Source organism: Salmo trutta, chromosome 18 (genome assembly GCF_901001165.1).
Source record: "Salmo trutta chromosome 18, fSalTru1.1, whole genome shotgun sequence".
Taxonomy (NCBI): Eukaryota; Metazoa; Chordata; class Actinopteri; order Salmoniformes; family Salmonidae; genus Salmo; species Salmo trutta.
In genome coordinates this window covers 50,075,837-50,098,922 of record NC_042974.1, presented here as the reverse complement: position 1 = coordinate 50,098,922, position 23,086 = coordinate 50,075,837, and positions in this window count along the sequence as shown.

Here is a 23,086-nt window from a genome sequence, read left to right as displayed (position 1 = left end):
ATTTGCGACATCTGTAACCCATCTCTGCTGCGGAGAGCGCCCTACACATTAAAGCAAAGCTTATTTTGCAATGAATATAGGCTACAAGATAGATATGGTAATTCACCTGTTACAAACAACATATGTGAAAGCAACCTAATACAACTTGTTTTCTTTCCACAGTGTGGTGCATTTCAAATGCTTGCTTGATGCATGCTTATCAAATCCTTTGGTTCTATCAATAGCATTCTTCCAGTTAGAATAGCCGCACTGGGTGAAGGCCTTGTCTTCATTAGCATTGGACCCAATGCAGAATTTTCGACATGGGAACCAAAATTCCGCATTTGCAGTAACCGAGAATTCCAGCCATTCTCTTCCTATGAACCAGTTGATATTAAATAAACGTTTTTGGACAGAACCTGCAGCTAGGGTAGGATTCTAGGCTAACCTGGTCTGGCTTCTCTGTTCCAAGATCGTGAGGAACAGTCGGAGATGGAGGGGGCTGTGGAGTCATTATCCTGGCAGGACTTGTGGAAGGGAGGGTGGGCTTTTCAGGCAGATCTAGCTGGAGCAGCATCATCGCTGCTGGATTTGGCGGTGGCCTCAGTAGTTTGATTTCTGATCCCCATCGTGGCAGTGGCAGATTAGCTGTTAGAGCTAAATAGGCTAATAACACAAACGCCTTTTACAGTTTGCAGAGAAGCTTATTACACTCTGTAGTGGTGGGGCATGAGCAGAGTTGAGTGAAGCAGTTTCAACTGTAAACTTGACACCCTCCTTATAAATCAAAATCAAATATTACAGGCAGAGTCATATCTCGTTATTCACGTAGCCTACCACAGATGAACAGTGTTTTTTCCTGCTTTTTATGGAAACCCAAAGGAGTCATACCCAACCGCCCAACGGCTTTCCATAGCCCCCCTACACACAAACACACACACACACTCCGCGGTGCGCTCTGTCCGTGGTGCTGATATGGTGCAGTGGAGATACCGATTTCACGCCAACCTGTCACTCAATCATTCAAACTTTTTTGCTATTTTTAAATAGGGACATTAAACAAAAACTGAGGTAGCACAAGTTTCAAGCCCCCTTTTGCCCCCTCATGGATCCGTGTCTGCTTCCACTGCAGATGCGGAAGGCTGACATCGGCGATTGCGGTGGCTTGAGATGCAGCCCCAAAAAACAGATAGCTCTACCTTAAACAGACAAATTTTGATGGAAAAAAATATAATGCTAATACAATTTCCATGGTGGCATGGACATCGACCCTAACACTGTACACAAACCGGCCGTGCACGTGCTCCATCGTGCGCAAATTGATTTTGTCCCCCCACACCAAACACAATCACGACACGCAAGTTGAAATATCAAAACAAACTCTGAACCAATTATTTTAATTTGGGGACAGGTCGAAAAGCATTAAACATTTATGGCAATTTAGCTAGCTAGCTTGCAGTTGCTAGCTAATTTGTCTTATTTAGCTAGCTTGCTGTTGCTAGCTAATTTGTGTTATTTAGCTTGCTTGCTGTTGCTTGCTAATTTGTCCTGGGATATAAACGTTGAGTTGTTATTTTACCTGAAATGCACAAGGTCCTCTACTCCAACAATTAATCCACACATAAAACAGTCAACCGAATCATTTCTAGTCATCTCTCCTCCTTCCAGGCTTTTTCTCCTTTGGACTTTATATGGCAATTGGCATCTATCTTTCATAGTTACCACAATGACTGACCAAACTCAGTTCATCTTTCAATCACTCACGTGGGTATAACCAATGAGGAGATGGCACGTGGATATCTGCTTCTATAAACCAAGTCAGTTAAGAACAAATTCTTATTTTCAATGACGGCCTAGGAACAGTGGATTAACTGCCTTGTTCAGGGGCAGAACGACAGATTTGTACCTTGTCAGCTCGGGGATTCAAACTCGCAACCTTTCGGTTACTCGTCCAACGCTCTAACCACTAGGCTACCCTGCCGCCCCAACCTTGTCCAGGTTGTCCATGCCTCCTTTGTTGTGGTTGTAGTCCATGATGATGGCTGGCTTCCTGTCCTCACGATCACTGATCTCAGCCGTTTTGTGCAGTGTGCTCAGGAGGACCACATTCTTGATCCTCTTTGGGAGGTAAGCAACTAGAGTGGTGGTGGGGGTGAAGGCAAACTTTGATGAGAAGGCCTCTCTCCCCCTTGTTGTGAGGAGTGCAGAGGGGAGCTCAGGCTTGTTCTTTCTAACTGTGCCAACCATGGTGGTCTTCCTCTTCAGGAGCTGCTGGCTGAGTTCATAAGAGGTGAAGAAATTGTCACACGTGACATTGTGCCCCCTCAGTCCATCTGTCACATCAAGCACAACCCACATCCCCTGGTTCTTCTCCGGGCCTCTACTGGTCAGCTTCCCTGTGTAGACTGGCATCTTCCAAGAGTAGCTGGATTGTGCGTCACAGGCAACTCATATCTTGATGCCATACTTTGCTGGCTTGCTGGGCATATACTGCCGGAAAGGACAGTGACCTTTTGACAAAAGAGATTACTGTCAGTAATTAGTATCAGTGTCACAGAAAACAATCACATAAATCAATGATATTACAGCAATACATAATAAAATTAACAGTGAAAATCACTTATATTACAGATATTAAAATAAAAATGTAACTCTGAATGGAACCAGTTGCTCATCCACTGTTACTTCAGTCCCAGGGTTGTTGAGTTATGGCAGACGCTCCACCCACTTCTCCCAGACCTCTCTTATGGCCGCCAGTTTGTCTCTCACACGTCTTGCAGGTCTTGACTCACGGTTATCAAATTGTAGCATTCTTGAAAAGTGTGAAAGACTTTCAGTGGCATCGTGGCATGGAAAATCGCTCTGCCACTCTCTGCATCCCAGAGACTACATGTAGCCTCGCCTTGGGACCTATACACACCCGTTAAGATTAGCAGCCCTATGTAGGCATGCAGGCCAATCTCATACATCCTTTTCCAGATGCCTCCATATTTACGGAAACCCTCCAAATTTGTCATCTCCAGGATGATTGTTTCGATGGATGGTGTGATGAACATGTAGAATGTTGAGGCGATGTCCTGGGCATGGGCAACTGCATGTCTTGTGGGCCCTGGGGTCATCCTTATGACATTTTGTGCTGCCATCCTGCCTTGTTTGTCATATGGAGCGAAGGACCATGTTATTTTGCTGTTCGTTGACAAAAATGTCTCTCTTTCAGCTTGGGGGATTTCGTCTTCATCTGAAGATGATGTACCATGCTCTGGGTTGTATTCTTCCCCATCTTCTTCTTAAGATACCTTCTCCTCTTCTAAATCATTGTTCTCTTGTTCCTCTCATGGCTTCAGAAAAGAGAGAACTGGGGGGGGACTGTCATCTTCAGCACCTTTATAGCCTCTGACTGTATTCCCCATTAGTAAACAATGCTTTCAATAAATGTTTATATTGTCTGAAAGTTAGTTTATTTTGTCCGAAATTATGTTTATTTTGTCTGTGAACTTGAGTCATGTGTGGGGTCGTGGAGGGGAGATGCTGCACATGAACAAGAAGGTTTTACTTGTCTGAGTTCAGTCACTAGCACACATAATCTCAGTTTCTTATTGTGTGTGTGTCTTTGTGGTTTTTGTGGTGTGTAAATTATTTTATAACTGCCGGGTCAAAAATGACCCTAAGACAATCTTTGTACCCTGGTGGTGTACAACGTTCATGGAAATATGAACAAAGGCGATGTTTCACTTTTTCAAATGTTGGGGTCACTCTAGGAAAAGTCATCAAAATTCAAGTTGAAAAAATATAATTTAAGGGGTTTTCTCTGCTATTGAACATAGTGGCGGGTCATTTTTGACCCTTAAGACAACACAAGGGTTAAGCCTACTAGAAAGTGTTTGCCCTCAGGCCTGAAGGGAAGCAAAAGTCATTCTGCTACCTCAGCATAGTAAAGTCCCCTTTAATGGCTCAAATAGCCAACCAATCGGACTGTAAGCAACCCTTAGTAAACCTTTGAAAAAAATGGTGTTTGAAGAGACACAATGCTATTTTACAGTAAACATATTGACAACAGACTTTCAGCACGCTTACAGGGAAGGACATTCGACAAGCACAGCACTTACACAAACGACTGATGATTGGCTGAGAGAAATTAATGATAAAAAGATTGTGGGGGCTCTTTTGATAGACTTCAGTGCGGCTTTTGACATTATCGATCATAGTCTGCTGCTGGAAAAACGTATGTGTTATGGCTTTACACCCCCTGCTATATTGTGGATAAAGAGTTACATGTCTAACAGAACACAGAGGGTGTTATTTAATGGAAGCCTCTCTAACTTAATCCAGGTGTCACGCATGTGTGTAGGAACGGACCAAGGTGCAGCATGAGTATCGTTCCACATCATTTATTAGAATGTGAAACTTTGCAAGACAAACAATAAACTATAAACAAAAACACAAACCGTGACGACAGAGGCGCAACATGCACTAACTCAAAAATAACCTCCCACAAACACAGGTGGGAAAAACAACTACTTAAATATGATCCCCAATTAGAGACAACGATGACCTCGATGGCCTCTAATTGGGAATCATACAAAAACCCCAACATAGAAAAAAGAAACTAGAACACAACATAGAACAAATAAATTAGAATAAACCCCCCAGTCATGCCCTGACCTACTCTACCATAGAAAATAAGAGCACTCTATGGTCAGGACGTGACAGTACCCCCCCCCAAAGGTGCGGACTCCGGCCGCAAAACCTGAAACCAAAAGGGAGGGTTGGGGGGGTGTCTAGTGTTGGTGGCGGCTCTGGTGCAGGACGAAGAACCCTCTCATCCTGCGGATCCGCCAACATTGGAGGCGGCTCTGGTGCAGGACGAAGTACCCTCTCATCCTGCGAAGCCGCCAGCATTGGTGGAGGCTCCGGTGCAGGACAAAGACCCCCCTCCGCTTGGGGCTCCCCCCAGTTTCGTGGAACCGGACCGTGGATCGTCGCCGGAGGCTCCGGACCGCGGACCATCGCCAGAGACTCCGGACAGCGGACTGTCGCCGGAGGCTCCGGACCATGGGCCGTCTCAGGAGGCTCCGAGCCGCGGGCCATCTCAGGAGGTTCCGGACTGGGAACTGTCGCCGGAAGCTCTGGACTGGGAAGGCGCACTGGAGGCCTGGTGCATGGAGCTGGAACAGGTAGCGCCAGACTGGTGACACGCACTTCAGGGCGAGTGCGAGGAGCAGGCACAGGACGTACCTGACTGGGAAGGTGCACTTCAGGGAGAGTGCGAGGAGGAGGCACAGGATGTACCTGACTGAGGACACGCACTCCAGGGAGAGTGCGAGGGGAAGGCACAGGACGTACTGGGCTGTGGAGGCGCACTGGAGACTTGGTGCATAGAACCGGTGCAGGATATACTGGACCGTGGAGGCGCACTGGAGGTCTGGAGCATAGAGCTGGCACAACCCATCCTGGCTGAATGCTCACTTTAGCCCGGCAAGTGCGGGGCGCTGGCACAGGACGCACTGGGCTGTGAAGGTGCACTGGCGACACAGTGCGTAGAGCCGGTGCAGGATATCCTGGACCGAGGAAATGCACCGGAGACCAGGAGCGCTGAGCCGGCACAATCCGTCCTGGCTGAATGCTCACTTTAGCCCGGCAAATGCGGGGAGCCGGCAACGAGCGCACCGGGCTGTGAATGCGCACTGGAGATACGGTGCGCATCACCGCATAACACGGTGCCTGACTGGTCGCACGCGCCCTACGGTATCAAATAAAATAAAATGTATTTATATAGCCCTTCGTACATCAGCTGATATCTCAAAGTGCTGTACAGAAACCCAGCCTAAAACCCCAAACAGCAAGCAATGCATGTGAAAGAAGCACGGTGGCTAGGAAAAACTCCCTAGGAAAAACTCCCTAGAAAGGCAAAAACCTAGGAAGAAACCTAGAGAGGAACCAGGCTATGAGGGGTGGCCAGTCCTCTTCTGGCTGTGCCGGGTGGATATTATAACAGAACATGGTCAAGATGTTAAAATGTTCATAAATGACCAGCATGGTCAAATAATAATAATCATAGTAGTTGTCGAGGGTGCAACAAGCACGTCCGGTGAACAGGTCAGGGTTCCATAGCCGCAGGCAGAACAGTTGAAACTGGAGCAGCAGCACGGCCAGGTGGACTGGGGACAGCAAGGAGTCATCATGCCAGGTAGTCCTGAGGCATGGTCCTAGGGATCAGGTCCTCCGAGAGAAAGACAGAAAGAGAGAAAGAGAGAATTAGAGAGAGCATATTTAAATACACACAGGACACCGGATAAGACAAGAGAAATACTCCAGATGTAACAGACTGACCCTAGCCCCCCGACACATAAACTACTGCAGCATAAATACTGGAGGCTGAGACAGGAGGGATCAGAAGACACTGTGGCCCCATCCGATGATACCCCCGGACAGGGCCAAACAGGCAGGATATAACACCACCCACTTTGCCAAAGCACAGCCCCCACACCACTAGAGGGATGTCTACAACCACCAACTTACCGTCCTAAGACAAGGCCGAGTATAGCCCACAAAGATCTCCGCCATGGCACAACCCAAGGGGTAAGCACGGGGAGTTGGCTCAGGTCTAAAACCTGACTCCGCCAATCTCCCCGTGTGCCCCCCCCCCAAAATTTTTTGGGGGGAGCTGCCTCTCAGGCTTTTGTCGTTCCTCTCTCGCTGTCTCCGCCTGCTTCCATGGCAGGGTCTTGTCCCCTGGCATTACCTCCTCCCAGGTCCAGGATGTCCTCCACTCCCTTTTCTCCCGGGCCCAGGATCCCTGCTCCTCCTGCGCACGCTGCTTGGTCCTTTGGTGGTGGAAGATTCTGTCATGCATGTGTGTAGGAACGGACCAAGGCGCAGCGTGAGTATCGTTCCACATCTTTTATTAGAATGTGAAACTTTGCAAGACAAACAATAAACTACAAACAAAAACACAAACCATGACGACAGAGGTGCAACATGCACTAACTCAAAAATAATCTCCCACAAACACATGTGGGAAAAACAACTACTTAAATATGATCCCCAATTAGAGACAACGATGATCAGCTGCCTCTAATTGGGAATCATACAAAAACCCCAACATAGAAAAAGGAATCTAGAACACAACATAGAACAAATAAACTAGAATAAACCCACCAGTCACGCCCTGACTTACTCTACCATAGAAAATAAGAGCACTCTATGGTCAGGACGTGACACCAGGTAGAATCAGGAATTCCCCAGGGCAGCTGTCTACGCCCATTATTATTATTTTTTTTACTTTACTAACGACACTGACTTTGAGTAATAAATAATGCAGAAATTGAGCAATTTGTGGTGACTGTCATGGTCAAAACATATTGATAGAACATTAGCTAAGATGGGGAGAGTCTGTCCATAATAAAGTGCTGCTCTGCCTTCTTAACCTCTTGCGTATATCCTACCACTGGGGGCGCCACAGCGCATTTTGGAAAAAATTTGTTCCCATTTTCAACGGCCTACTAATCAAACTCAGAAGCTAGGACATGCATATACTTATTTTATATGGATAGAAAACACCCTAAAGCTTCTAAAACTGTTTGAATGGTGTCTGTGAGTATAACAGAACTCGTATGGCAGTCAAAACCCCGAGACCGATTGAACCAGGAAGTGGGATTCTGAATTGTGGACTCGACTTCACAGCCTTCCCTGTAATTCACAACGTGAAAAAATGATAATTGAGCACTTTCCAGTGCATCCACTAGATGTCCCCAGTCTTTACAAAGTGTTTTGAGGCTTCTACAGTCGAAACTCAGTGTAGGAGACGATGTGGCAATTGGTCACAGTAGGAGGGCCATCAGCATTGTGACGTCGGCGGCAGTGTCTGCCCCCACCTTTGGAAACGTTTTGAAACACAATGAAATCGTCCCACTCGAATCTTATTGGCTCTCTTGTTGAAACAGGCCCTGAAGATTAATGTTATACAACGTTTGACATGTTTGAACGAACCTAACGGAGGGAAAATAGTCATTTTTCATTAGCCAAGTGCCGCGCACGGATCAACATTTGGTTACAGCCTTAGGACGCGCTAACAACAGCAAGCTAATGGAACATAAAGGATGGACTTTTTCAACCGAAAATACATTTGTCGTGGACCTGGGATTCCTGGAAGTGCTTTCTGATGAAGACAACTAAAGGTGAGGGATTATTGGCAATATTATACAAGATCAGATGTGATGTGCGATTGTTCCAAGATGGCGACGAGCTAGGCTTTCTAGCTCATTTTCTGAGTATCGCATCCCCTTTTATCTCAAAGTGTGATTACCCTGTAAAGTTAATTTAAAATCTGTTATGACGGGTGTTTTCAAGAGATATTCATCTATAAATCTTAGATTGACAATATAAAAAAAAAAAAATGTTTTCGAATAGTAATTTATAAAATTGTAGCACTGTTTCCCAGGACGCATTTTATGGGAAAATAGTTAGTCAACGTCAGGTGCCGATGTAAAATGCTGTTTTTATATAGAAATATGACCTTTATTGAACAAAAGATTGCATGCTGTGTGTAACATGATGTCCTAGGTGTGTCATCTGATGAAGTTTGTAAAAGGTTAGTGCTGCATTTAGCTGTTTTTTGGTTATATGTGATGCATGTGCTTGGTCGGAAAATTCATATGATGCTACTTTTACCATGTACTCCTCTAACATAATCTAATATTGTGCTTTTCCTGTAAAACCTTTTTGAAATCGGACAACGAGGGTCGATTCAAGAGAGGTGTATCTATAAAACGATATGAGACAGTCCTATATTTGAAAAAAATAAAATATTGAATTTCGTTATGCTAATGTCGCTAGGAGTTTTTCGCTGGAAAATGATCCCGCTAACGGGATGAGAGTCTCAAGAGGCAGCACTATCAACAAGGCAGGTCCTACAGGCCCTAATTTTGTCTCACCTTGACTACTGTTCAGTCGTGCGGTCAGGTGCCACAAAGAGGGACTTAGGAAAATTGCAATTGGCTCAAAACAGGGCAGCACGTCTGGCCCTTAAATGTATACAGAGAGCTAAAGTTAATAATATGCATGTCAAACTCTCCTGGCTCAAAGTGGAGAGATTGACTTCACCACTACCTGTATTTTTGAGAGGTATTGACAGGTTGAAGGCCCCGATTTTGTCTTTTTGAACTACTGGCACAGAGCTCGGACACCCATGCATACCCCACAATACATGCCATTAAAGGTCTCTTCACAGTCCCCAAGTCCAGAACAAACAATGGGAGGTGCACAGTATTACTGTCACGTCCTGACCAGTAGAGGGTGTAGTTGGGTCAGGACGTGGCAGAGGAGTCTGTGTTTGTTGTTTCATTAATTTTGGCCGTGTGACTTCCAATCAGGCACAGCTGTCGAGGGTTGTGGCTGATTGGGAGTCACACATAAGTGGCCTACTTTGCCTTTTGGGGTTGTGGGGAATTGTTGTGAGCACTGCTTTGTTTGGTTGAGCCTGCCACACCGTCACATTGTGAGTACCGTCCATTGTTTTGTTTATTGTTTTGTTTTCTCAAGTGGATACCTTACATGTTTTTTTGCAGTAATAAATATGAGTATCCACACTTCCGCTGCGCCTTGGTCCATCTCTCTCCCGCACGACTTATTGTGTGACAATTACATAGAGCCATAACTATATGGAACTCTATTCCACATCAGGTAACTCATGCAAGCAGTAAAATTAGATTGAAAAAAACCCAGATAAAAATACACCTTATGGATCAGCAGGAACTGCGATGAGACACAAACAGCAGCTAATGGGAATCCATAATAAATACAAATACAAAAGCTGCCACTATTGCTGTGGGTGCCAAAAACATAATGCATGAACCTTACTCTGACGGTAAATATGTCAGTCAAATAGAGTTTCATTCATAAATGTGGATACTTAATTTACTGTGTTGATATCTTTCTGCATACTTACAGTGCATTCGGAATGTATTCAGACTCCTTTGCTTTTTCCACATTTTGTTACGATACAGCCTTATTCATCAATCTACACACAATACTCCATAATGATGAAGTGAAAACAGTTTTTTTTAAATAAAGCAATACTTTGAGCCTTGTCAGAGCAAAAACCAAGCCATGAGGTCGAAGGAATTGTCCATAGAGCTCCGAGACAGGATTGTTTTGAGGAACATATCTGGGGAAGGCTACCAAACATTTTTTGCCGCATTGAAGGTCCCCAATGGCCTCCATCATTTTTAAATGGAAGAAGTTTGGAACCACCAAGACTCTTCCTAGAGCTGGCTGCCCGGCCAAACTGAGCAATCGGGGTAGAAGGGTCTTGGTCAGGGAGGTGACCAGGAACCCGATGGTCACTCTGACAGAGCTGTGGAGATTTAAGAACCTTCCAGAATGACAACCATCTCTGCAGCACTCCACCAATCAAGCCTTTATGGTAGAGTGACCAGACGGAAGCCACTCCTCAGTAAAAGGCACGACTGCCCGCTTGAAGTTTGCCAAAAGGCACCTAAAGCACTCTCAGATCATGAGAAACAAGATTCTCTGGTCTGATGAAACCAGGATGGAACTCCTTGGGCTGAATGCGTAGCATCATGTCTGGAGGAAACCAGGCACATCTCATCACCTGGCCACTACCATCCCTACGGTGAAGCATGGTATTGGCAGCATCATGCTGTGGGGATGTTTTTCAGGGACTTGGAGACCAGTCAGGATCAAGGGAAAGGTGAACGGAGCAAAATATAGAGAGATCCTTGATGAAAACTTGCTCCAGAGCGCTCAGGACCTCAGACTGGGGCGAAGGTTCACCTTCCAACAGGACAGTGACCTTAAGCACACAGCCAAGACAACGCAGGAGAGGCTTCTGGACAAGTTTCTGAATGTCCTTGAGTGGCCCAGCCAGATCCTGGACTTGAACCTGATCAAACATCTCTGGAGAGACCTGAAAATAGCTGTGCAGCGACGCTCCCCATCCGACCTGACAGAGCTTGAGAGGATCTGCAGAGAAGAATAGGAGAAACTCACCAAATACAGGTGTGCCAAGCTTGTAGTGTCATACCCAAGAAGACTCGAGGCTGTAATCGCTGCCAAGGTGCTATAACAAAGTACTGAGTAAAGGGTCTGAATTCTTACGGAAATGTGATATTTGAATTTCTTAAAACCTGTTTTTGCTTTGTCATTATGGGGTATTGTGTGTAGATTGATGACGGGAAAAAAACGATTTAATCAATTTTAGAATAAGGCTGTAACATAACAAAATGTGGAAAAAGTCAAGGGGGATGAATACTTTCCGAATGCACTGTATTTATTGTTAATATTCCATTACCCTAGGTCCTCCATTCCGTACGTGAAGCCCCCTGACCCTAGAAAAGCATTACTTTGTAATGAGTTACATTACAATCACTCAAGTTCGTATTTAGATTTAGAGTGACTGAGCATAAACAGGCCTAGTCTACACTCAGGTGGAACATTGCATATGCAATGCACTTGTCAACAATGGTTTTGCCAATTAATGCATATCACAGTGGTTGATAGGTCTGTACACACACACACAGAGACATTTGATTTAGGTTTGTGTATAGTCAAGGCTTTGTCATTAAAATAATATTGTGCCTCTCTTTCAGTTTTGCCAATAACACCTCTGCCAGCCACGCCACCACTGCCGATGACAGCTTCTCCCCATGCTGCCTACATTGGAGTTTGCGTTTTCGTCTTGGACCACGGTCTATGGACAGAGCCCATGAGAGCTGCCATTGATGGGCTACTGACAAAGCACTAAGAGGAGGAAGAGATCCTGGAGTGGGTGGATCTGCTCTGTGCTTAACAGCCCAAGGAAGCTCCTAGAGACAACGAACTGTGGCTGCATCTTGGTGTCTGGTCAGTGTCCCAGTCATGTCCCCTGCCACCTGCTCCAGTAAACCAACCAGTGTTGGGTCCTCCCCAGGATGCCCCTCTGACCAAGGCTGGATGTTAAAAGAGATCTTGGAGAAGAAGCAGCAAAATAAAAAAGAAGGACCTGTCTAGCGTGTGGCCAGCCAAAATCCCATTACCTCGGTGATGGCTGCTCCATTCATTTATTTTATCAGACCGGAGAGGTGAATTACTTCTACTGCTTTAAAAAAGTCTTCCAGACTTGTATAGCAGAAGGATACCATTTTAGGATTTTGCTGCCACTGCCTTCTTTCAACGGGAGCTGGAGGCCTTAAAGTAGAGGGGGCAGTGAGGAAGGAGAGAACTGAGGAAAGAGAAAATCCTCAGAGCAGCATTCCTTCGGCCGTCTGTGCAGGTTCTGCCACCAGATGCTGAAACAAGGCCCCAACAGCCCTCACACACATACCGGCTTTCCTGGAGTGGCAGGAAAATATCTACTGCCTAGCCAAAGGATTTTGGAGGGAGCTCCAACAGTCTGCCTCTTATGAGACTGAAAAGCAGAGATAGATTATGGAGAAGGGGAAGTGACTCTGTATTCCCACAAACAACCACACAACCAGGTACTGTCCAAAACATTAAGAACACCTTTCTAATATTGAGTATATTATTGTTAATTTTTATTTTGTGTAAATGTTGCACAAAGACCAACGTTTTATTTTAATCACTGAGAATAAAGCAATTGCTATAGTTAAAACCTCTCTAGGGTAGGTGGGACAAAATCGTCCCGCACTATTCAACAGCCAGTGACACATCAGAGCGCCAAATTTAAAACCACAAAATGTCATAATTCAAAGTTCTCAAACATAGGACTATTTTACACCATTTGAAAGATAAGACTCTCATTAATCTAACCACATTGTCCGATTTCAAAAAGGCTTTACAGCGAAAGCAAAACATTAGATTATGTTAGGAGAGTACATAGCCAGAAATAACCACACAGCCATTTTTCAAGCAGGCATATATGTCACAAAAACCAAACCACAGCTAAATGCAGCACTAACCTTTGATGATCTTCATCAGATGACACTCCTAGGACATTATGTTATACAATACATGCATGTTTTGTTCAATCAAGTTCATATTTATATCAAAAACCAGCTTTTTACATTAGCATGTGATGTTCAGAACTAGCAACTAGCATACACACCACAAACTTCTGGTGAATTTACTTAATTACTCAGCATAAAATGTTCACAAAATACATAACAATTATTTTAAGAATTATAGATACAGAACTCCTTTATGCAATCGCGGTGTCAGATTTTAAAATAGCTTTTCAGCGAAAGCACATTTTGCAATATTCTGAGTAGATAGCCCGGCCATCACGGCTAGCTAATTTGACACCCACCAAGTTTGGCGCTCACCAAACTCAGATTTACTATAAGACAAATTGGATTACCTTTGCTGTTTTTCATCAGAATGCACTCCCAGGACTTCTACTTCAACAACAAATGTTGTTTTGGTTCGAAATAATCCATAGTTATATTGAAATAGCTCCGTTTTGTTCGTGCATTCAGGTCACAATCCGAAGGGTGACGCGCGACTGCCTTTCGTGACAAAAAAAATCTAAATATTCCATTACCGTACTTTGAAGCATGTCAAACGCTGTTAAAATTCAATTTTTATGCAATTTTTCTCGTAAAATAGCGATAATATTCCAACCGGGCGACGTTGTATTCGTTCAAAGACTGAAAGAACAAAATGGAGAATTCACATGAACGCGCATCTCCAGTGTCACTGTCCCCAGGCAGGCCAGTAACAAACTCTGCTGCTGTACTTTGCCCAGAGACTGCAGACATCTCATTACACTTTCTGGCGCCTTCTGAGAGCCAATGGAAGCCTTAGAAAATGTCACGTTACAGCACAGATGCTGTATTTTCGATAGAGAGGCTACAGAAGGAAAATAAATTGTCAGACAGGGCACTTCCTGTATGGAATCTTCTCAGGTTTTGGCCTGCCATATGAGTTCTGTTATACTCACAGACACCATTCAAACAGTTTTAGAAACTTTAGATTGTTTTCTATCCAAATATACTATTCTAGTTTCTGGGCAGGAATAGTAACCAGATTAAATCGGGTATGTTTTTTTTTATCCGGCCGTGCAAATACTGCCCCCTAGCCCCAATAGGTTAATGTGTGAATATGTTTGTTCTACAAAGGATATCATACACTATCATAAATATGTGTCACGCCCTGACCGTAGATATCCTTATTATTCTCTATGTTTGGTTAGGTCAGGGTGTGACTCGGGTGGGGAAGTCTATGTTTTTTGTTTCTTTGTTTTTCGGCCAGTGTGGTTCCCAATCAGAGGCAGCTGTCTATCGTTGTCTCTGATTGGGAATCATACTTAGGCAGCCGGTTTTCCACCTGTGTTTGTGGGAGGTTGTTTTCTGTTTAGCATCTGAGCCTGACGGAACTGTGCACTTTTGTTTTTGCTTTTGGTTATTCTTGTTTAAGTTTTTCTGAAATAAATGATCATGAACACTTACCATGCTGCGCATTGGTCCACTTCTCCCCCTAACGACGAGCGTTACAATATGCCTTTGATTTCATTAATGTAAACCTCAGAGTAAAGCAATCTTCTCTGAGTTTTTTTTATGTCTTTATAAATAATATTGGCCTATATGCATTACGATTGTGCTCTAACACTATCAGAAATATGTGTTTGATTTGAGTAAAGTAAACCTAAATTATTTGAGAGATAAACATGGTAATGCTTTCACTGATTGTACATAAAGGAAGATAGTTCCTACATGATGGAGTGCTTTGTTATCCAACTGTCCTTTATGTCATCCTGTGAACCCTATCCATTGCTGCTCGCAGCTATATTTAACTTTGGGATCCAATTTTATAATCCAAACACAGTTTTTACGATCTATCTTTTTATGGAACCTTGTGTTAAAATATTGCTGCCTCAACCACATAATCATTGCCATTAAATCTTAAAGAGCTTTCACAATGAACAGAACATCTTCATTTTGATCTAAACTACAAAGTCTTTATCATTAAATTAAATATTGTGGCAGCGTTGCTGGCAATTCAGTTCTAAGTTTCTCATTTACAACACACAAGTTGAGTTCTAAAGATATTGAAGGACACATGAAAGTGCTGCAGACGTGTTGTGGATGAGGGAAACATCTAAAAGGTTGGTGCTGCACAGATGGACTGAACATGAGTCACTCTTGCTGACTGAAGCAATGATTTGGTGCCCCATTAAATGTTAACTGTGAAAATTAGTCTTCAAATGCTGCTATTACTATTTTTGGAGCTGTGGTTGCTTAGAGCCATCCATACTTGAGGTCTCTATTATTTCATAGCCAGCAATGTTCTTGAGAAGATGCTTGAGTTCTGAATTCCACTTTTTCCGTATTCATTCTAAGAGTGAGAGAGACTTAAAGTGACATTTCACTGCTGCTCTATTTCACTACATAGGTCCATTCATATGTTATTAACATATCATATGTGTCATAAAACAATTGCATTTCTTCATTTCACGCAAATATGAGCGTTTCTGCATCTCACCGGTAGAAACGGGCCAGCTACATTTCCTGTTATAAGCTAACCACAATATCCAGAATTCATAGTGATTTCAGGACATAGTACTGCCCCGTGGAGGTCTATCCAATTGATGTGAGAAATGTCCAAAAGTCTGTGTTTGTAGCCTGCACTTTCAGCCAGAGTATTTTGAAATGGAACTGAAGTCTCATCACATGGGGTTGCCATGTGAAAAAAAAGTGATGCTATTCCATAGATTTTTCCCTTCACTTCAAAGAGGAAGGCCTCCGATCAGCCAACATCAACTCAGCAGAAAGGAAGGCTAAGCTGAAGTACCGTAGCTAACGTTACCTAGCTAACTAGCTAGTGAACTACATTTGTTTATCTAAACCAAAATCTAGCTAGCTAGCTTTCATAATACGCTGGCTGTATATTCCAAAGCATATCAATGTAATTAGCCAGCTGCTATCTGGCAATGTGATTTGTAACTTTGCAAGCTAACGTTAGCCTCATTAGGTTACGGTAGCTAGCTAGCTAACTAACTAACTAACTACCACAGAGGCTAACGTAGCAAAGGTTATGTGTTCCATTTAGAGTCTGATCCTATCAACAACTACAGAGGCATCAACATCAAGCTCAGCACCAGGAACTAGTGTGTCACCTTCTAAAATCTTACTTACATCGACTAAATCTTTCCATGACCCCATGATGAGCAAATAAATATATTGGAGCTAGGCATAAACATGGTCTGTGTCTTGTTGTCATAGTTGGTGTGTTTAAAAGTAGGCTACAACTTCTACTGTAGTTTTCTCTATATTATGGAGTCTTAGTTGATTGTTCATGCAAGGCTTGAAGTCTAAATTGGAGAAAGGGAGGTAAGGAGGTGTGGGTGACTGACTGATTTATGTTGGGGGTGGGTAATGTGTGTGAAGGTTAGTTTGCATAATCTATTGACATGAGGGGGTAGTTTGATATACTACCTTGTTTCAGTGTATATTGATGGGGACAAAGTAGTAAAATGTTGGCTAATCACAGACTACTGTGTGTCCTGCAGACAAATCCTGCTGCTGCTGATGACAATGACCTTGACACCAGCTTTAGTAGTACAGAGCCTGTAGACCCATTGGATGAAAGCTTTCAGCCTGGAATAAACTCAAGCTCAACATCATCTGACTTTGAAACAAGCCTGGACAGCCAAAGGTATTTATGAAAGCACAATACCCAATTGAGAAAACAAAATCACCAATACACTAAACTGTCTACAAGACAAGTGCTCCTCAAACCTTAGATAGTATACTCTTCAAGCATATTCACTCTATTGTTGGCAGTGCTTGTCTACTCAACAGCACAATTGTACATGCTCATACACAACAATACATGTCTAGATGGTCTACAAGTCAAGTCCCCCTCAAACTTTTCACATATTTGCTAACAGCCCATCTCAATGCCCAATTACTGACTGAGTGTAACAAAACACATACCAGTCTACTGTATCCTTTTCTGTTAACAGATTAACGTGATTTATTGTATGGTTACGCATCCTCATGATCAGTCTTCATGTCTTTACAGGAGACTTGCAGTACATACACATCTCTTGCAAGAGGTCAAAGCAGTGGGTGGTGAATAACATCGCCACAGTGCCATTACCCAACACAAGAAAAGGTTTACCAGCTGAAGAATGTTCTGGAACCTGCCCTGAACATTCAAACAACACAACATCCAAATTCAGTTAGACTACTGTTGTAGTATAATATAAAAGACATAGTATGCTCACAACTGCATTGTGGTATAGATATTGCTAGCTATTGTACATATGTATATAATGGTGCTTTATACACTGCTCAACAAAAATAAAGGGAACACTTAAACAACACAATGTAACTCCAAGTCAATCACACTTCTGTGAAATCAAACTGTCCACTTAGGAAGCAACACTGATTGACAATAAATGTCATATGCTGTTGTGCAAATGGAATAGACAACAGGTGGAAATTATAGGCAATTAGCAAGACACCCCCAATAAAAGGAGTGGGTCTGCAGGTGGGGACCACAGACCACTTCTCAGTTCCTATGCTTCCTGGCTAATGTTTTGGTCACTTTTGAATGCTGGCGGTGCTTTCACTCTAGTGGTAGCATGAGACGGAGTCTACAACCCACACAAGTGGCTCAGGTAGTGCAGCTCATCCAGGATGGCACATCAATGCGAGCTGTGGCAAGAAGGTTTGCTGTGTCTGTCAGCGTAGTGTCCAGAGCATGGAGGCGCTACCAGGAGACAGGCCAGTACATCAGGAGACATGGAGGAGGCCGTAGGAGGGCAACAACACAGCAGCAGGACCGCTACCTCCGCCTTTGTGCAAGGAGGAGCAGGAGAAGCACTGCCAGAGCTCTGCAAAATGACCTCCAGCAGGCCACAAATGTGCATGTGTCTGCTCAAACGGTCAGAAACTGACTCCATGAGGGTGGTATGAGGGCCCGACGTCCACAGGTGGGGGAATGTGCTTACAGCCCAACACCGTGCAGGACGTTTGGCATTTGCCAGAGAACACCAAGATTGGCAAATTCGCCACTGGCGCCCTGTGCTCTTCACAGATGAAAGCAGGTTCACACTGAGCACGTGACAGACGTGACAGAGTCTGGAGACGCCGTGGAGAACGTTCTGCTGCCTGCAACGTCCTCCAGTATGACCGGTTTGGCGGTGGGTCAGTCATGGTGTGGGGTGGCATTTCTTTGGGGGGCCGCACAGCCCTCCATGTGCTCGCCTGACTGCCATTAGGTACCGAGATGAGATCCTCAGACCCCTTGTGAGACCATATGCCTTCGTCCGTGAGGCCGATACGTAAGCTTATTAATATCAGTGATACTATCAAGAGCAGTGTGCGGTTTCCTTTTTCCTTCATCCTGTTTCAACTGTTGCCATGCACCTGCAATAAGATTGCTCAGATGTGCGAGTGCCTTCTGAATTTTGTGTAGATTATTGAAAAAAAATTACAATTAAATCAATTTTAATCCCACTTAGTAACAAAACAAAATGTGGAAAAAGTCAAGGGGTGTGAATACTTTCTGAAGGCACTGTAAGTAGATATGCCTTGTATTCAAGACATTTGCTCTGGAGACCGAGGTGAGTTTACACAGCAGTCTGCAGTTATGGCAATGTATTGCATATATATACAGTAGAAGGAAAATATATATATATTTACCTTTATTTAATTAGGCAAGTCAGTGAAGAACAAATTATTTTTTCAATGACGGCCTAGGAACAGTGGGTTAACTGACTTGTTCAGGGGCAGAATGACAGAGTTTTACCTTGTCAGCTCGGGGATTCGATCTTGCAACCTTTCGGTTACTAGTCCAACACTCTAACCACTAGGCTACTTGCCGCCCCAATTACTAACGCTTATAATAGATATTACAGTGCTACAAGGGAATACTTGCATATGGTGTGTTTGGGTGGTGCAGTGAGGTGTTCAGAGCCACTGTGATACAAAGAGAATTGGGTAACACTGCCTTTTTAAGGGGTCATGTACACATGTACACATGTAATTACACTGTAACAAGTATTGTAGTTAACTGTAACAACTCATAGTTACAGTGTAATAACGACATGAAGCTAGTAGTAATTGTGGTCTGTAATTATAGGAGTGTAACAAAGAATGCTTGTTACCATACTTGTTACAAATGGGCAGGTTAAATTCACCAACTTATTGTTTGCTTCTTCTCAGCTGCGTCCAATTCATTAACAACTTTGACAAGGGTTGTGATCCCTTGTGTATGTGATGGGTGTCTGCTCAATAGGCTCTAATTACTTACCCATGAATGTATACTGTTCAAAATATATCACCAGTCAATGTTGTTGCTATCACTTGCCCCCAAAATAAAGTGTACAATCTGGGTTAACTTTGGTTGAGTTTACGAAAACAGATCAGTAGGTCAGCCTCACTGACAGTGATCTAATACGAGATGAGGAATAAGACACTATTTCAATGCATAGTACATGTAATGTTTGCCCAAGTACAATGTAATCACTAGTTGTTACACAGGATTTAGCTAGTTAAAATGAAGTGTACCTTGAGGAGTACTTACTTGTAATTAATGTATACGCATCCAGTACATTACTCATCCTAACATCCTGGCCCTCATTGTAAAGCTTCTGGAAGTTTTACTTAATTTCTGTACCTTTTTATGAAAGACAGAAGCTCCAGATAGCCCAGAATAAGCTGGTAGTATTGAAGGTGAATCCACGTACTCACATAGGCAGGAGCTGCTTCAGGAACTCAACTGGCAGCCTGTTCAGGCTAGGATGTCCCAGATTAGACTGGGTTTGATTTACAGGAGTATTTATGGTTCTGCAACCAGATTCCCAGTGTTAGGGATGCACACAATCACAGCACCAGATCAAGTGTTTATAATGTGTACTTATACATGTTCAGGAGTAATGCTGGGAAAGGTACTTTCTTGTATACTGGAGCCTCAGAATGGAATGATCTGACTCTGCCCATAAAAACGACGTACTCTCTGGGCAACTTTAAAAACACATTTAAAAACATTTTAATGTCTTCTGTGCCTATATGAATGACCCCTATGATGTAACTGCAATGATGAGATAGATGTTCTTCTTTATTTTATTATCTCGTTGAAATACTGTGTTCAACCGTGTTCGATCTTGCCTAGCCATCTTGTTTCAAGAGGACCACAATGGAAATAAGTCCCAGACTTTATTGTGTGTTATCCTCGATGATTTTACTCATGTGCGGGTATGGCTTTTTCATGTTTTATGTGTGCTTGTTTTTTTAAATGGTCAAATTAATAAACTAAACTAAAACAAAAGATACAGCAACAACCATAACGAAGTCATGTTAGGGACATCTTTATTACATGATAACATTGCCAAATTCTTCCTTTACATTAGTGCCAAAACATTTTGATAGTTTGCTTATTAAACATGGTTATCTGAGGTAACAACATATATTTTTCACACATCTACTATGGCACAAATCTCTCTGCAAACAGCCATAAAAGCATCAACTAAAAGAGAAAAACAAATCACGTGGTGCAGAAGTTCTTCCTTAAGAATCTGAGATAGCATTTCACAAAACAAATAAAACATTGGGGTAAACACACACTCTAAGATCAATGTCTATTTGCTGACACAAAAAAAGCAGATTTCAGAAAAAAATGTAGGTGGATGATGGCCATGCTTAGGGTAACAAACTATAAAGGAAAAGAAATGGCTTCAGTTGGCAGATTTGTAGTTATTTAATACAATTTATATTTTAGGAAAGGGGCATTTTGTCCAGCTACCAGAGTAAGTCCTCCCTCCCCCCGGAGGAAACTTACCCCAACAGAATTATGCCATATGTTTTCACAGCAGTGTCCCTATTTTTACCTCACCTGCACATACTGTAAACTCTCTTTTGTATTTTACCTTTTCCTTACACTCCACTATGTACAGTAAACTAAACAGAAGGCAATATTTTAAATCCCAGGAGGGTCAGAAGAAAGTATGAGGTGAAATAAATGCATGTAAATAAAACATTTGATTATATCTACCGCCTTCCTTTATTGAATGTGCTTTGGATTCACATGGGATGGACACTTCACACATGTAGTGGGTATACTTTCCAAGCTACAGTATTTCCTTTATAACATTTTTAATGATATCACAAAACAACAAACGTAATGACATTAGTGTTCTTTAGATCGCCTCTGACCATTCTCCACATTCGACATTCAAAATATTGTTCCAGTATTCGCTTTTGAACGTGCTAGAGTTTCAGCGGCAAAAAGATCTGTTGAGACAAAGCACATTCCTTGGGTGAATTTGGAGAGGGAGACCTGAATCTTCTCTGTTTGATTTACAACAGAGCGTGAGTTGTTAACCCCCACGGGTTCCCTCCCACCCCCCTCTGCGGGTGAAAGGGGGTCTGGTTGAAGTCATTCATTGCAAACCTGATCTGATTTATTTGGATCCTCACAGGACAGTCATAACAATTTCCTGGTTGCTAAAATTCTAATAGTTCACCTACTTTCAGTTTATGTGACAAAACAAGCAATGTGTAGAGAATCATTGTACCATCTAAACCATTGTGAAATATATTTTCAATAGATGGGTTAGCTGACGAAAATGATGCACACGCTTCAATGGGGCTGTGATTCTGGATGTCCAGATAGCTACCAACAATGACAAGAAACTGCCATGTGGGGAATCGTAAGTGACTCGTTTCAGCTAGTTCATTTTGTTATTGATACCATGTCTTGTTTTGAGGAGTTGACTGATTTCATGTTAATGCTAATATGACAAAAATTTGCTAGGTTGCTAACCAACAACTGTGACAATGTTTTTGAGAGACAACAAGTGCTCATTTATTTATGTTTTCAATTAACACTGGAGACGAAATATAGTTTACATGTTGTCAACTATCTAAGCCAACCTTGTCTGTTTTGCCCCATAGTTGTGCACGCTGTAACAGTTTTGACTTGAGGTTGTTGTTTGTTAGCTTGTGCCTACCAGAGAAAATATAGATTTCTCCTTTTTGTTTGTGAGGGAATGAGTCTGGTCTGTCAAGTCTACACCAATACGAAGGACTCATGTAAAAGTCAGTATGGAAATACACTTTTCATAAACCCTTACAAATATTGGAAATAACTTCAAAACAACTGTTATTTTATTGTCACAATAATCACACAATATCAATATTGTCAGATTGAAATTAACTCCTGTTCCACACACAATAAAGATGATCAGAAATCTCAGTCGTCTTCAACTACAAATGAACAAATAAACCAACACGGTATAAATCACACCAAAACAAATTAAATTCCATATGCAAAAAAGTTGTAATCAGTCAGACAATCCAATCTGCCAGCGTGAAAGGCCACGGAGAACAGCAAAGACTAACATAGATCAGTAGTCCGACAATCAGAGGCACAGCGAGGGATTTTGGGCCCCATGAAAAGATATCACATTGGGCCCCACTACAACAGGCCACACCAACCCTGCACAATTGCTGTAACCACACATCTTCAGAACCCAATCGACCCATTCAAAGCTTTAAATAACTACCTTTGCAGACTTGCAACTCTCTTGTAGTCCAATATTTACTGTACGATATTTACTGATAGTGAGCTGTGAAAATATAACACTGTGCAGACATGCATGCAACATTCTGCATACAGCAGAATTCACTATTTGATGCAAGACTGATACCCTCTATAAGATTTTACAGTCTAAATGTAATTTTAATGGTACAATTCTTGAATGGAAAATGATCTTAACATTAATGAATAACTTAAAATAAATATAACTTAAATATACATTAACCTCTTCAATTAAAATAAATTAACATTACCATCTATAGAATATAACAAACAAAATAATAAATAGAAGCAGATTTTTTTAACTAAGTATACATACCAACTAGAAAATAAGCAGCTGGAAAAGTGGAAATGGAAAACAAAATGGAAATGAAAAGGCCTGATGGTGGCGCTAGAGGAAAGGTCAAGTGGTCACCAAATCAATAGGTTTCTTCCACTTGGGGTCTTGATTGCGCACAACATTTTTATGGCAATCCAGCCATTACTTTGAGATATATCTTGTTCTCATTCTGTTCTCAGCCTGTGGTTATCATGTGTGTAGTGATCCAATATCCATAGCCATGCCATTTAACAGTTATCACTGGCCCGTGCACAGCCTTACTCA